This window comes from Calonectris borealis, chromosome 18 (assembly GCF_964195595.1).
Source record: "Calonectris borealis chromosome 18, bCalBor7.hap1.2, whole genome shotgun sequence".
NCBI classification, from domain to species: Eukaryota; Metazoa; Chordata; class Aves; order Procellariiformes; family Procellariidae; genus Calonectris; species Calonectris borealis.
This window is the reverse complement of record NC_134329.1, coordinates 13251328-13265544: the sequence shown is the minus strand read 5'-3', so window position 1 is coordinate 13265544 and position 14217 is coordinate 13251328. Positions and strand designations below refer to the sequence as shown.

The 14217-nt window shown below is 43.4% G+C and overlaps 1 long non-coding RNA gene across 2 annotated transcripts; it reads left to right on the top strand.

The window, feature by feature from the left end:
• The first annotated feature begins 5863 nt into the window (after nucleotides 1–5863).
• Nucleotides 5864–13738, top strand: LOC142090340 (uncharacterized). Of its 2 annotated transcripts, none has more exons than XR_012676502.1 (3): nucleotides 5864–6359; nucleotides 9164–9290; nucleotides 13666–13738. It is a non-coding gene; the product is annotated as an uncharacterized LOC142090340 (long non-coding RNA). The 2 variants fall into 2 exon arrangements; XR_012676503.1 differs by lacking the exon at nucleotides 5864–6359 and adding an exon at nucleotides 7669–7742.
• Nucleotides 13739–14217: the final 479 nt, after the last annotated feature.

Genomic DNA, 14217 nt, shown 5'->3' with positions numbered 1-14217 from the left:
GCCAGAGTGTATCATCTGCATAGCCAGAATTGCGTGCTGGATCGCATTTAGCAAGCAGAGAGCATAGATGTGGTTCATTTGTATGAACGTTTTATTAAAAGACAGCGCTATGGCAGATGATTACTGGGTAAACATGCCTCTTGGCTGAAGGGAGCCAAAAGCACGTTCTTAACCATTTTTTTTTCACATTTTTACTGAAACTGAGATTATGAAACAACTAATAACAAATAACAAAAGTCATTTACTTTTGGATGAACAAGACGTGAAGATGTCACAGAGAAAGGCTGGCAGTAACGAACGCGATAATGACTGAAGCGAGTGTATTTTGTCTTTGTGTAGAGCAGTTCTCCACGGGACAGTGCAGAGACACACGGGAGCACTAAGGCACCGACCAGGTAGCATGGGACCCAGGTTACTGTTTTCCCTACTATCTGTGCTGTTGGCTGGCGGTTTTCCTCTGCTTGTTGGAGGGGTTGGTTTGCTTTAAGGCATTTAATCTCCTCCATACAAGTTTTTTTTTGGTAGTGATGTGTCGAAGCCAAGATTTCAAGTTGTCAGTCACCATTTCATTACTGTTTGTTTTTAAGAATGGGGACTCAGAGGCCACCTGATGAGGCTGGCCGGGAGCCGGTGTCTGCTCTGACTCGGGCACGGTGGGTTTCATTCCTTCACCGTATCATTGGATCTCTTAAAAAATGCTTCTTGACTGACAAGTGAATTGAGGGAGAAAAAAACCCATGACGCGCCCCAGCGCTATTCCCAGTGAATACAGAGAAGACTACAGAAAAAGAGGAGAGTGAGTTGGCACTTGAGAATTTAATCCAGAAGAGGTACAGATGGATAGCTCTTACTCCAGGAGGCACAACGGCATCGGCCACCGCTTGGGCTTCTCGGGGGAACGCGGGGCTAAAGCAGGGAAGGCTCTTCCTTAATGCACTGATTCAGGAAGCGGGAGCAGGGAAGGGCTTCCAAGTAGGAATGGTGTTGCCTATCAAGCAAGATCAAACCAAGTAGGAAATAGTTCAGAGTGGAAAATGTGTATGTAAATATTTCTCCCACACACACCAGAAGCTCTTATTGGGCACCAGAACCATTTCAGCAGGAGTGACCTGGCAAAACATGCCCCAAAATAATGAATTAGCGCAGGGGTCAAGGCATCCAGGTAGATGGTGAGAGAACTATGTGTAATTCCCTGCTTTCTCCACATTGCATTCATTTTTTTAATCTCTTCCCTCCCCCCAGCTCTTTCCTGCCAAAACCCATGACAAAAATTTAATCAAATCTGATATATTCCTATGAAATATTCTTGTTTCAAATAACTGGCATGTTAGAAGCAAATTTGTTAAAATATTCCCACCCAGGGATTAAAGAGCACAAAGGAAATGTTCTCCTCTAAGAAAACGCAAGTTAGCACATATTTCTTCCACACTGAACATCAGGCATTGGCAACCCAGACTTGTTAGTTATCTGGATGGTTTCATTTTGGGGTTTGTTATTTGAACTTTTAGCATGACTTAACAAATAAAATGTTGGAGTTCTCAGAAACGCAAATAAAAATGTGTTCCTCGGATTCTTGTATACAGCTGTCCCGCTTATAAGATATTCATATTCTCTGGGACAAAGCTGAAAAGATGAAATATCCATTTTAAAAGTCTCAGCAACTGACAGCTGTGATAAACTAGGATAGACAGAGCAAGTTCTGCATTAAGAAACTGAAATACCTTACATCCATTTGGCTCCTTTCCTTGCCATTCTTTATAAATGTTGTGCTCTACAATATTTAGCAGGCACCGTAACTACCTTGAAATCCACACTGCAGTTTGGCAAAATGAACCAAAGGGAGAGCCAGGTGCCCTCGGCAAAGACAACTTTTCTGTACAAGTATGGTAGAGTAAGGGGGAATAAGAGAAGGAAGAGTCCTGTTCTTCCCAAAGTTTAAATTAGGATTAAAAAATGGTAACTGGTTGAAATGTCCCCATTTTAACTTTTTCTTCCCTCATCGCGCTTTGGGTATTGAGTGTCCGATTTCAATTTGATTTACTGTTAAAAACCAACACACAGCAAGGGTAAGAGTTTCTAGATTCCGCCAACAATTTTGGTGGAAACTGGAGATTTTTTTTTCCTTCTATTCAGAGCTGCTGCCACGGTGCCTGGAGAGATGCGCTAGTGTGCAGGACTGGGGATCTTAGTCTTTCTTTAGCTCATTCTCCAGTTGGACCACATCTCCCTCGGCACGCTGCGGTACCTCGCCATCAAGAAGACCAGCGATTTAGATCAGTGCGCAGCTCATGGATATAAAACAGCCAACGTGCAAATACACCGGTTTCCATCATTTAAAAGAAGTTGTAATTTTTTTTTTAAAAAAGTTGCTTCAAATTTCTCAAGTAAACCAAAAAATTCAAGTCTGTTGGAAGCTTTGTGAAAATTGTCCTGTGCAGGCAGCTCCGGCTAGGTCTAGCTGTCTTAGCTCTCTAACTAAACCAGCCTGATGCGTAGAGGGACAGAAATGGAGGACACGGCTACGACAGGCAGGGAGGGATTTCTGGGTTGTGCCTAGCACAAGGATGGCAGAGGAAAGGTCTGTTTTTAGCCCAGAAGTGACTAGGATTCTCTAGGAAGGCATTATATGACGAAGGACAAGTTTCTCCCCCAGGCTGCAGGCAGTGACTGGCAGGGCAGCTTGCATGGAAAGAGATGGCAGCACAGGATGACTTGATGAAATAGCTGTACACATAGGGGGTTGTAATTGGAAACAGGTCGTTGGCAGGCTATGCAGATGTAAAATGCAGTTGCAATCCATGGGTTGCAACCATCGAGCAAAAGTCTGACTGCATTGGACAGGATTAAAATTAAATAAGGTGGACATATCTGTTGTTCTTGGGGCTTGGGAAAGAAAATAAAAAATACCCCATTACTCGAGCCAGGCCTCATGGCCAAAAGTAATTAGAATTATTGGCCAACTAACAACTGAAGCTTTCATTCCTTCGCCAAACAGCAAACAAAAGCTGCAGTGTGGCAGAGACTTGGAGTTTCCCCAGAGAGCTTTGCCCTGGCTGAATGCAATGAGCCCCAGCAGACACTGCTGACGACTTGGTGCATTGGAGCGGCAGTAGGTGCCAAGCCCATCCCGGACCATTTCTACCCCTGGCAAGGCAGAGCCTGCTACTTTTAGCTGAGCAAAAGCAGCAGATAGAAATGGAAAAAAAAATACGGTTAAACCTGGTACCAGAGGAACAAGTAAAGCACGAAGAGAAAAGGAAGTGGAAGGCAAGTTTACGAGGCCAAGAGCTTGAAGGTTACTATTAACGTCCTTTGCAATGGCACGCTCCAGCCAGGGCGAGTATTATCATGCCTCAGAGAGCTGGTCCCATTTCTGAGCATGCTGCGTTGCTAAAGCATCTTCATTTCTCCCCTCAGCCCATCCCTTGCAGTCCTGACATTTTCTGCAGCGAGGACAGGCTGTGGCTAATACACATTTGACACCTGATTTCAAGCCCTTATTTAAGGCGAAAAGCATAAAATAGAGTTTTGTGGGCTCAAACTACAAGAAGTTTAGATGTGCTTAATGGCCTCTGCAGGCTTATTCTGAGCTGCATTAAAAACCCCACAGCTGGGAAGTGTAGGCGAGCTCCAACCAGCGGTTCTGGGACCAGAGACCAACATCCTCGAAGCCGCTACTGCAGTAAAGAGGGAAAAAAGACTCTTCCAGTGCAATACAAGTGAGGTTACTCAGCACAGGTCATGGCATCACTTCCACATGTGTCAGATCTCGCTTAAATGCCTTGAGACTGACAAGAAATAAGGTACTGTAATCAAGGCCTCCCTGGAATAGCATGCAAGGAATATAGGCAGCTGGGATAGTAAATGGGCTTTCAGGAGGCTAAAGGACTAGGGATTGTCTCTATTTATATACAGTCTGACTGAGGTACATCTTCCTTTAAAAAAAGAGTCGCAGGGCAATGAAAAGGCATAAATGCCGGTGTTAAAAGAAGTGAGTCTAATCCTGGTCCTGCGCCACAGGACCCCCGGCAGAATGTGTTTGCAGTGACCAGAACATACAAACATTTGTGTGTGGGAGGGGAAAATGCATCCGTTTTTTCTCTGTTGGTCGGCAAGAGCAGAATATTACTTTATTTTGAAAACATCTGATAAGCAAAAAGCCAAATTGTGCATGTGAGCAGCATGGCCTGACTTTCTGAACAGGCTACGCGGAGTAAACTTCAGCCAGTGAAATCTCAGATTGCCGGTGTACTTTTTGGTTTGAATAATATTCTGCTTCATGGGTAGTTAGAGTGAAATTAAATAGGGGTAACGGAGCAAGAACAGCCTACTCGACATGTGTATCAGCCCAGATTGCTGCCATGGTGAAGGGAGCATGTTTCTGTCTCTTTTGAGGATTGGCAAGGGTATAAAAATAAAGTATTTGGTATCTGGAAGACATTTTCCACCAGACGTTTTCCTTTAGAGCTAGCAAAAAATTGTGGTCTAAATTAGTGTTCTGCAAGCTCTTTAAAAAGGAAAAAGGTTAGTTAGATGTAACACATGCAAGTTTAACTCTTACAACTACGAAAAGCTCAGACCCTGAAAGCAGGAGTGTCTATATACAGCAAGAGAGATTATATTTAAGCTTCAGCACCTTGCCCACGTTCTCCTATACCCAGTATGATGGCCTATATTTTGTATTTATTCAGCAAGAGCTAGAAATGCAGCCTCCGAAAGGACAAGGAAAACAAAGTTCCTCTATCAAACCAACCTCAATGACTAGGAGTGGCTGGGCAATGCCGAGACCTTTTGGGTTGGAGGATGTACAATAGATGAGGCAGGGGTTGTAAGAAGAGAGAAGACGGACCAGTTGCATGCTGCCACTGGGAAATTAATGCTATTACTAATACCCAGTCACCACAGTGGAGCCCTGCAAGGGACAGTATTTGTTTCAGTTTACCTGATGTTTTTATTGAAGTCAAAACATTTGAAAAATACTGTTTGTTTCGACAAAAACCTGGGGAGCTTGGGGTCTGTTTTGAATTTGTTGGAAGGAAAAAAAAAAAAAATCACTGTTTCTACAAAAACGTTTTCACTAGGGAGTTAGTAAGAAAAATGCAAACATATGCTGGGGGGTGGAGAAGCTTTCTCCTGATAGATATAGAGAAAAGAAATATATAAAATAAAAGCAATTGGCTGGAGAGGTATGCTTTTGTCACTGGCTGGTTTTAGCCATTTAACTAGTTAGCATCAGGATCTGCAACCCAGCCTGACCATCAGCTCACTTGACCGTCTCGTTTTGGATGACATTTGGGGACAATCACAGGTACTGCAGCATGGCTCTCGGCTCTTCCCTAGCAAAGGGATGTGCAGATGACTGCTTAACGCATGAAGTGCATTGGAATTAACATGTCTGCACAGTCTCTCGGATAAAACATGCTACAGACTGGAAAATATTATTTAATCTTAATTCTAAGTGGTAATATTTTTGTTATTATCTACTTTTCTGCAGAGCGTTAGTGATGGTTAGAGTCAAACTGTGGAATCGCTGTGAAAAGACGCAGTGGCTGTCAGCTCAGCCTGCTCCGGAGACTCGGGGAAGGATGATCTTTCTGTTCTGCATTTGTCCATTGGCCAGTTAGTGTCCCAAAACTGAGGTTCAAAGGCACTGCTACCATTGAAACAAAACAATGCCCAAGAAATTCCTCACTCTTCAGGTACTTCTGCAGGAAAAAGAAAATAAATCGGAGGCACGGGAGCTGTAGAACTAGGAAAGAAAACTGAGGAGCCTAGGGCAGGAGTAGCGACTGGCATTGATCTCCTCTGTATCCACACACTTTACTACGTTTAAAGGACAGCAACATTAGCAGAGGAAAGGAAATGTAACTCTGTTTTCTGGTCTTTTTCCTGTATGGATAATATCACGTGCTTCAAAGGCTCGGATATGTATCATCTTACCTGCAAGCTACGCAGAGGGCAGAGAGCAAAGCAAGTGCGAAGAAGACGATCCCTGTTATAATTGCCAGCATCATCATGTTTTCCTTTCTCTCCTGCCTGACAGCTTCTACAGTGTTAGGGTCGGTGATGTTCTTGTATTCGAAGAGCATTGCAAAGCCTCGGCCCCGGTCTGTGGTGGTGATCAGTTCCATGATAACCTCAACCATTTCCAGAGGTGAACCAAAGACCATGGTCTTGTTTAAAGGTGAATTTGGTCCACAGAAGCGAGAGGAAAACGTGATGAGATCGGAAACATATAATACGTCATGGGGACAGACGTCCACTGCTGACTGTGGGCTGGAGGAGATTTCCACGGGCAATACCGTTGTGGGAAGAGTCCAGCTCTCTACCGTAACTTCATCTCTCTCACCAGCAGCTAGGTGGGCAAGCAAAATTTTCCCTTTCAAATCTTCTTCTGTTTCCAGGCCACTGGTATTTTGCCTCTGCATTGTGGCACTACCAGCCACAGGGAATGGCAGTTCTTCTGGTTGAGCCTTGATAATTGCTTTGGGTTCCTTCATCTGCTTCGACTGGTTTTCTTCAGATGCTTGTTTGGCTTCATCTTTTTTTGAGGTGGCTCCTGGAAGTTCATCCAGGTGACTAGCAAGGTCCTTTGACTGATCTCCTGTGCTGCTCAGATTCTGAGCCACCTTCGACATCCAGGTCTGGAGAGAGGGTTTTGTAGTACGAAGAGCAAAGTCCAGGTTTTCCTCAAGAGAAGGCATGTCCTTATTTCCTGTTTTAGCAGGGGCTGAAAAGCCATCCCAGGGGGTTGGAGTTTCACTAGAGCTCTCAAAAATGTCAAAGTCAAAAATTTCCAAGATAAGATGGGTTCTCATGGGAATGAAAAATTGCCAAACGCAGTGCGTCCCTGGGTAGTAGTTGTTTGGAAAACCTGGTGATAAAATCAGGCCTCTTTCCATCGATTCCACCACTGCACCACAGGAATAATATACCTGGGAAATAAAACAAACAAGCTTACATCTTGCCAGAGATGATGGTGATGCAGTCTGCTAGCCCTACTGAAGGTCCTACTCTTTACTTTCCCTTCAGGGACTGGTATAAGATAGCCTCAAGAAAGGGGAACTTATTAAGCTTGTTCAAGTCTATCTTCTACTTTCCCATTTGGAGCATTAATTTGTCTAATACGGACAGTCTTAGAGACTATGGAAGTGTATATTGAATGATCAACCTCCACAGAAATATAACCCAGATAAGTAATTCATATAATTCTCACTTTCCACTACTGATCATAGTAGCATCCATTTGTGCTGTTGGCTAACATACAACTTTTTGACCACACAAATGTGTTGTCCTAAACAGCTGGTTGTGTGATAAAAATCTTAAGAAGCTAAAGAAAAACTGTGTCACCACAGCATCTTGAACTCTGTGTTATTTTCATTACAAAAACGTTTTTTAATGTAAAAAAAAACCCCAACCTTGCATTGATGACTACCCATGATTCATCCATCCAACTCATCTTCTGTTTCAAAGACATTCTGCCTTATTTACTTTAATAGGCAGCAAAATCTAGATGGGTTTGATTGGGTAAATCATCTCTTCTTCAAATGCAAAGCCTCTCAAAATAGTGATAGCAGATACCAGCTCCCACTAGTAAACTAGCAATCAACATGCATTTTACATAACTTGGCGACATGAGAAATTTGCTATTTCTTCTTTCTCCATAAATAGCCTGCAGAATCCAAAGAGGAAGGAAGTCCGTAAGTGGCGGCGCTAACTGCCACGCTGCTTCTTCTCTAAAGGTACATGAGGCTGTTTTCACACATCGTATTTACAACTACCTTCTCCCAAAGACACTCTCAGAGCCTTTTTTCAAGATTCTTTCATAAATTTGGAGAGCACCAAGCCCTGCTCTGCGCCTTGGGCAATTGTTTTTGAAAAGGGGAAAAAATAAGTCAGAAGTACTTAGGTCACAAGCCCTGTCTAGGAGCATGGGTTTACAAGAATTAATTGGAAAAGAAAGGGAATGCTTTGGGTTTGGTGGGTTTTTTTATTGGAAATGATTAGTTGTCTTGGTCTGTTATCTATTTAAACACAAAGGAAGCTTGGCAGTAGAACAAACAAAGCTTATGAAGTCCATATAAAGCCACAAAGATCAAAATACTCCAGATTTTTTTTCCTCCTAGTCCCTCCCCTTGGCTCATATTGAAATGGAAAGAAAAAAAATGCAATGCCAAATGTTAGAAACCCTTAAATAAAAACAAAAAGCCAGAACTGTTCTGCAAGGCATGAACTTTGTTTTCCAGCAGGTGCTTTTCATATTCTGAGTGATTTCAGGGTGGATGGCAGGATGGCAATAGAAAAGGACCAAAAAGGCAACGTGGGTGGAAATTGTATTCTGTATTCAACCTGAAATCCAATCTTTGACTTTTAAAAGTTGTTTAAATCGAAGTTTATGTTAATTATAGTGGAATAAACTACAGGCTTCTCATTTAAGGCACCTGGGCTGGACTATGGCTTGAAGTCTCAAGTGGAAAAGAAACCACATCCATGTGCCGAAAACATACTATTCTCTGTCTGATGCCTTAGGAGTCCCACCGCATGTAATGCCAAAATAAATTAATAGAAATTTACTGATCTTTTCTCTAGGAGGTAAAATTTTGGGGTTTAGTCTCAATTAGCTAATTCATGGTAAAAAGCCAGGTGAAAACAGCAAAACTTTATGCCAATTTATGTTATATAGATCCTAACATTTAGATCCGTTTGCTAATTCACATCAGAATTACAGACACAATTTGTTGTCACTTGGATTTCACAGAAAACTAGCTGCTTTCCAGGGAATACGCTCCTCTCTCCTTAGGGAGAGGATTGCTCCTACACTTGGAAGGAGCAAAGGGGGCTTTTCTGTGACTTCCCTCATATTCCTTCTCTCCGTCCCAGAATATCAGTGCAGACTTGCCTTTGCCCCATGCTAGTCATTTGAGCTCACTTTTAAATAAGACCCTTGCATAGCAAGAAACAGTAAATAATGCCTAACTTTTCAACTGAAATATGTACCCAGTTTTAGAGCCAGAATGTGCACCAGAACTGTTGCTATTGCAGGGTGGTACTCCTGGATGTGGGAGGATTACAGATCGGCCCAAACCTCCTTAAATTAGCAATGATCCAGGGCTGAGATTTTATTTTGAGGAATATGTGAACTGATCTAGTTGCCTTTTTTCAGACACTGAGAAGGCGCTTGGAGGCGTTCACAGCCCCACCTCTACTACCAGAAGACTTTGTTAACACCCAAAAGCAGCAGCCATCAGCTCAGTGGATCTTGGGGGATTAATCACCAAAGTGCTGAATGGGTAAGTGCATGCCCCATAAATCCCTCGCCCCCGCTCTCGGGATAGGCTCCCTTTCCTGCCTGCATTTTCCCTTGAATCTGGCATCATTTGGAGAGAAATATCTCGCAGACTCTGTGCACATCTGAGGATTTTTGGATTCAAACTCAAATGCCTCTTGTTCCTCTACAAGCCACGTGGCCACCAGTTGGCTGCAATATCTAGCTGAATCCCAACAGGTACCCTGCATCCCCAAACCCGGGCAGGGCGGGATTTGTGCAATGTGTGCATTCCAGAAATATGGCTGAAAGGTCATGGCAGTGAGGGAATTGTTCATTTATTATGGCTTGGGAGACCGAAAAGATTCAAGACTTGTTCTGAGACCAGGAAAAAAAACCCACGAGGGACAGGAAATGCAAATCAGATCCGAGGGAAAGATCTCTGATTAATTTATAATCCATAACTGAACGACTGACAAAACTGCTTAGTTCATTTGATTCATCCATTATGAAGGCTGAGTTTCATCAATTAGACACAGATGTTCCCTTCTGCAGCAAGTTATAGACTCATGGGCTTTTGACAGAAGCATGCAAAAAAACTGGCACATTTTTAATCTTTGCAAATGATCACTTGTTGTTTTTTTAAAAACAACACTTGATATATGGCCACACCAATTAGGTCAATTATATGAGCAGGGAGAACCAGATTACCAGTCCTGTCCATCTTCTTTTCAGGACTTCCCACTCTGGCTAGGAGTCCCAGATGTTTAAAACAGTTGTGTTGAACTGAACCTCCAGCCCGCTGCGGTCAGACAAACCCTACCTGCCGCCTGCATTAGGCTACCTGGGGAAGAGCATTTAGTAGATTGCAGAGGAGCAACTCAAATCTCAGCTATTGCTTCTTGGGCAGAAATACAATGGTTGAGTATTTCCCAACACACCAAGACGTTGCATTTCCCCTTTTCACACTACACAACCCACTCAGAAGTTTAAATCTACACCCGCTACTAAAACTGCCCCATTGTCATGCACGCACTTACCTCCTCCTGTGCTGACATTTGGACTCTCTAGAAATGAGTAGTTAATACTGGCAGCTTCGAGCTACTTAAGATACACACATGTAAGGATTTATAAGGCCTCTGCACCAGGAAACATAGGAGTAAGGAGTGCAAGGCAGGACCTCGTGCTAGTCCCTTGGGGTGATTCTGGCGGTGGTGTCCCCATGGTGGGACGAATGCTCTGCTGCTCTCTGAAGTGCAGGTTTGCAACAAACCCATGTGCGACGCAGTTGTAGAGAGCCTGAGAATTTTTCTTAAGCAGAGAGCTATGCTGTGTTGGAACAGACACGGCCACAAGTGACTGCAAGCCATTGTTCAGGAATCTCACCGCAGACACCAGTGTCTGCTTCCTGAGGAGCACCATCTCTCTCAAACAAAGAGCAAACCCTTGATACGTAGGGTGCAGCATAAAGCCAGTACGTGATTTCTTCGAACTGGACACTATACACCAAATTGCTCTTGAGAAGCAGGTGGCACTGACAAAAAGCAGAATTCCCATGCAGGAAAAGGGGAAAATAATTGTTTTGGCCAGATGGGAGTAAGGAAAGAGTAGTTATCATCATCTGAGTAATATAACCCTCAGGAAAGAGTAGTTATCATCATCTGAGTAATATAACCCTCAACTCTCTCTCCACTTGCACAACTCCTACAAATGTAACCCTGGAGCCTCTGCATTATTCCAGTAGAAACATTGTCAGGGAATCAACACATTCTAAGGGAATCCTGCTACGAGAAGAATCTAATTAGCAGCCTTTCTTTAATCACAATTACTGCCAAAGAAGTCACCAGACTAGAGCTAGAGCAGAGGCACGCACAGAAGCAAGCTCTTCATTTTGCCAGGAGAGGACAAGTTCTTGCGGCACTTTACATCAAAGCCAGGAGACCCTCCTGGCTGCTTCCACCGGAGTGAAGCCGTGCTCAAAACCTGCAGGAAAGTCTTGCAAAAAGCCATGAATGGCAAGTTGTGGCAGCTTCTAGCTGGCCCACGAGAGCTCTTCAGTGATGGGTACCAGCCTCTGCCTGAACCACTAGAAGCAGGCAGGGCTCAGTTGCTCAAGCTCCTCTGCCCTGCCTCCAAGACAGAAATGCTTCTGGCATGAGGTGATGCTGGGAGCCCAGAGGGAATGTGGGCAGGATGCTGTGACATGTCGCTGGTAAGAGAAGGTGACATGGCCATGTGGTACATAAGCCCTGCTGAAGAGCAGTGGAAACAAAGTGATGCAAGGTCCTGGCTAGGGAAAGCCTCAAGCCTATTCGTGCTCATAGTTTTTGCTGAAGCCCAAAAAGTGAAGTAGTGATACATTTTCTTCATTCATGTTAATGCTGGTTGCAAGTAGCTGCTGTTTGCAGCATCCTGGAGGACACCATCCTGCTTGCGTCCCATGCACAATCCCAAAGACTTTTTATTTTTGAAGTGTATTTATTTCAAAGAAGAGGAAGGAGGATGTCCTGTCTTGATGTTTGTCATTCCTCTGTGAGCACAATCTCAGATTCTCTGGCTTGGGACCTGTCCAATGTAGTTTGTTTTCTTTTATAACATACTCACCCAAGAAACATCAAGTTCTCTTGGTGCGTACCCAGAGTTAGAGTGAAAGCCTCAGCAGAGGAAACTGGAGACACACAGTGGAGCCACTAAATCTCCAAGACACCCTCAGGGGCCAAGCCACACACTTAATAGAGATACCCAGTTGAAGGCTTGCAAGGAAACGATGTGAAAAGATCATAACCCACTTTGCCCTCATTAATGCCTTATGCACATCTCAGCTTCTGTGCATTTCTCACATGTATTTCCAGTTTCAGGCAGACTTAAAAATGTCACTTCCACTTCTTTTTAGAAATGACAGAGAAGGAATAATCCACTATATCTCAAACTGACTGAACATTTAAGTGCTGCATTTATTAGTCTTTTCAGGAACAGACATGTATTATCTCCTTATCCAAGTTAAAGGGCTTTTTGGTCTTTGCTTGAAGACTGCACTAGAAAGATTTAATACTAGAGTAATGAGTGAAGGTGAAGATAGAAGCTATTTATGCAGACCTTGGACCCTTAAAAAAAATCACTCTGAAGTCAGAATACTTGGTTATGATCCTGTGCTTTTGACTGAAAGATTCTTTTATGTTTTGTCCCTTCCTGTAAAATAGCCCCATTACATAAATGATCCTTTACTGGGTTTTTTGGTTTTGTTTTTTTTCTAGAGTAGGAAGCAGAGACCCCCTCCCTAGGTAGATTTTTTGCTTAATTTAAAAAACAAAATCCACTGCAGCTGCCTGGTGCCAGAACAGGACTGCAGGCAGTATATGGCAGTTCTATAGTAGCCTTATCTCGTCAGCTTAGAGCTGATTCAACAGCAACCATAGAGATATACAATTAGTTTCTGGACAGAGATGGATCCAAGGTTGTTCAGCCTGAATGACTAAATTTAGCCATCTGAGCTGACTGTAGTATCAATGGGGTGAAAATCCAGCCAGCTTTACTTAAGATCCCTCATCCCTCCAAAATTAAAAACATCTTACGTGCACACATGCACGCACATGTGTGTTTCAAAGAGTTGGCAACGCTTTGAGACTACCTCACCAGCTCCCTCACATTTTATTCTGCCCCAGGGACCTCTTTACAACTCTGGCTCCACCAACATCTTTGCAATTGCTCAAAACATGCAGGGTGAGGTATGGTATCTCGGTTACTTCCCCCTTCTCCCCTCCAAACATAGGAGGTTCATTCTAAGTTAAAGATCACTCGGACTCACTAGGACATTTGAACAGAGCCAACCACCTGGGATGAAATATGAAGTGGCCCAAACTTTCAGCCAGAGCAGAAAGAAAATGCTAAACTTAGGGTTTTAAAAAGAAAAGAAGAAGGAAAAAGGGAAAGTGGTCATTCCACACTCCCAACTTAAGGGGAAAAAACAAAATATAGACAAGTCTTTACTTGCTGACGTGGCTGGAACTAGCTGCAAAGCTACCAGAAATACAATTCTTGTGGTTCCCAGCGAAAGCCCCAAGTTCTCCTCTCACAGCATTTCCAAGTTAGGGAAGTCTGAGCTTTTTGGATGCTCGTCAAATACAGGATCGGAGGAAAGACTATCCCAAGAGTAAGATATAAAACTCCGGTCTGTTAGTTTAAGAAGTGACCACATTTACTTCACTAGCTGACTGATCTAGAGATCAAAGCTGGTAGGACTTTTTCCAAGTGGAGGACAAAGTTAATTGGAGACTTTATAAAATTAGCGCTCTACTTAATTTTGCATTTTCAGCTCATCTTTGCATGCAAGGTTTATTTTCTTTCATTAGCATGAACCAGATACAGCAGCAGCACCTCTAACCTATTTTTCCACCTGGCAGTACAAGAATTCCTGGAAGTGCCTTGGAATCACCATTTCCCCTTCTGCCAAGTTGCCTTTGCTGTTTAAAGCATGAGACAACAGCAAAAGGAGACTCTTTCACCCTGCGTTGGGGCAACTCTTCAACTATCTCTGGATGCTCAAAAGTAGCAGACCTGGCAGAAGTAAATCAGGACGTGGCATTGACAGAGTATAACAAAAATTGCCGACACTTTGCTTAGTTATTAGGAGAGAGTTGTTTCCGTCTCCTTTTTCCAGTCCTTAACTGTGATTTTTTTTCAGATTGATCTCCAAAAGAGTTCTCACCAATTATGAGAGCTTGCCTAAGGGGTCTCCCTCTCCCTCCCGCTAACCCTGTCCCAACACAAACCCATATACCTGCAGGCACACTGTGTACTCTCGCCCTGCTCCCTGAGCAAATTCACATAAACAAGCACTGAACAGGGTTCAGCCGTGGGACTCTGAAGCTGGGCCGAGCGTACATTTGCTTTTAATACATTTATGGTATCAGAGCACTTGCACTCATGTTTTGAAACAAGGGTCTAATATTTCT